Source organism: Alligator sinensis, unplaced genomic scaffold (assembly GCF_000455745.1).
Source record: "Alligator sinensis unplaced genomic scaffold, ASM45574v1 scaffold344_1, whole genome shotgun sequence".
In the NCBI taxonomy this organism is placed as follows: Eukaryota; Metazoa; Chordata; order Crocodylia; family Alligatoridae; genus Alligator; species Alligator sinensis.
The window spans coordinates 432,984-433,272 of record NW_005842427.1 but is presented as its reverse complement, the minus strand read 5'-3'; positions in this window follow the sequence as shown (position 1 = coordinate 433,272).

Below are 289 nucleotides of genomic sequence, written 5' to 3'. Positions count from 1 at the left end.
GAAGTCGCGCGGAATTTTAAACGGCCAGCGAGCCAATTACTAGCCGCCACGTGTGAATAATTTAGCACTGGCCAATAGCGGGGCACAAATTTGCATCCGAATAGCGGGAACTCTTTGCACCGTGCATTTCTGTGCTGCAAAGGAGAAATGCATCCTGCAAAGGAAACTGCAAATTGGCGGGAACTCTCCTGCACGCAGGCTCTTAATTGCAGCAGAACACTCTGCTGTGCAAAGGAGCTCTCATGTGGCCAGGAAATTCCATAGTGCTGAGGCACCAAAAAATCACTGG